At 44.7% G+C, this 1,787-nt stretch overlaps 1 non-coding gene across 1 annotated transcript; it reads right to left on the minus strand.

Annotated features, from left to right (window-relative positions):
* On the minus strand, positions 1 to 107 carry LOC145077438 (small nucleolar RNA R71). The gene has a single exon (XR_013693183.1). It is a non-coding gene; the product is annotated as a small nucleolar RNA R71 (small nucleolar RNA).
* Positions 108 to 1,787: the final 1,680 nt, after the last annotated feature.

Below are 1,787 nucleotides of genomic sequence, written 5' to 3' on the forward strand. Positions count from 1 at the left end.
AAACTCAAGAAGGCGATAGCCAACTTTGAGCAACAACCGGGGGAGTCACTATACGAAGCATGGGAGCGGTACAAGGGCTTACTCAGAAATTGCCCTCAACATGACCTAAATGTGCAGCAAGAGATGTCAATCTTTTATGATGGGGTCAATGTAATGACAAGACAACTCCTTGATTCTCAAGGACCGTTGACAAAGAAAAATCCAAGGGAGGTCAAGGAGCTCATCGAAGAATTTGCGAAACACTCTCGCGAGTACCATAACCCGAGGCAAGACGGAAGTAAAGGCGGTGGAGGGACCCAAACTGAAGAAATTGCAGCTGTCATGGCCATGCTAAATAACATGGATCGCCGGATAACACAAATGGACCAGTCGATACATGCCATAAGAGTGGGGTGCGAGCGATGCAGTGGTCCACACTTGACCAAGGACTGCAATATGGATGAGTATGGGAACAGAAAAGCTCAAGTGTGCTACTCTAGTGGGGATAAGTTTGATGACGACTGGAGGAAACCAAAGAAGGAGTGGCTGCCTTATGAAGAGTATAAAAAGCAAAAAGAAGAGAAGTATAGGCAGACAGGTCGAGGCTTTTACCAAAAGGAGCAGCCACCAATCGAGAAGAAACCCGACCTAGAGACCATTTTGATGAAGTTTATGGAGGCTTCGGAAAAGAGACATGAAGCCACGGATTCCGCTATCATGGAACAACAAACCTTGATGAAGAACCAGCAAGCCTCCATCCACAACCTTGAAGTACAACTTGGTCAACTAGCCACTTTAGTCCATGAAAAATTGTCCCCGAAGAATCCCGAAGTAAAAGCCCAATCTCACGTAATGGCCATCGATACTGAAGAAGATACAATATCCGAGTTCCTGGAGGCGTTGGAAGAACAACCGCAGCAGCCCAAGAAATCAAGGATCGAAAATGGAAAGAATGCTGAACCAGACTCGCCACGACGTGGCACGCCTCTGGCCACGACGTGGCGCAAGTCTGAGCAAAAATCTGTTGAGCCTATTCCAGATTATCATCCACCTATACCATTTCCCACCCGTGCAGCACTTAGTCAACTGGAGAAGGAACATTTAGAGTTTGTGAAGCATGTGAAAGGGATTCCAATTAATACTCCCTTTGTTGAGTCCTTATCCAAAGCTTCCGAGAACCAGAAATTACTGCAAGACTTGATAGATACGCGAAGGCAATTAAAGAAACAGTCTACAGTGATTCTAAGTGAGCAAATTTCAAAAGTTGTGTTGGGAGAAACACCAGAAAAGATGGGGGATCCTGGACGCCTCACTCTTCCATGCGAGTTTGGGAATAAAATGAAGGTTAATGCTTTAGCCGATTCCGGGGCTAGCATTAATCTAATGCCTTTTTCATATTATCAAAAATTGGAGATTCAGAAGATGAAGGCTACAAAGATGAAGATTCACATGGCGAACCGTTCGGTGACACAACCCCGAGGCATAGTGGAGGATATTTTGGTGAAAATCGGAAAATTTGTTTTTCCAATAGATTTTGTAGTCTTGGACATGAAAGAAGACACGGATGTTCCGATAATCCTTGGTCGGCCATTTCTTAACACTGCTGGTGCCCTGGTTGATATCCGCGAGTCCAAGCTCACTTTGAGGGTTGGAGATGAACAAGAAGTCTTCGGGATAAGAAATGATTTTCAAGAAGATAAAGAAGAAGTGTTCACGATTAATGAGGAGAATGAACTAGAAGAGTTGGAAAAGCTTATGGAAGAAGAGATAAAGGTAGTTCATCAAGCCAAGAGGACAAAACCCAGGGC

This window comes from Lactuca serriola, chromosome 9 (genome assembly GCF_051521515.1).
Source record: "Lactuca serriola cultivar US96UC23 chromosome 9, Lser_US96UC23_V15, whole genome shotgun sequence".
Taxonomy (NCBI): domain Eukaryota; kingdom Viridiplantae; phylum Streptophyta; class Magnoliopsida; order Asterales; family Asteraceae; genus Lactuca; species Lactuca serriola.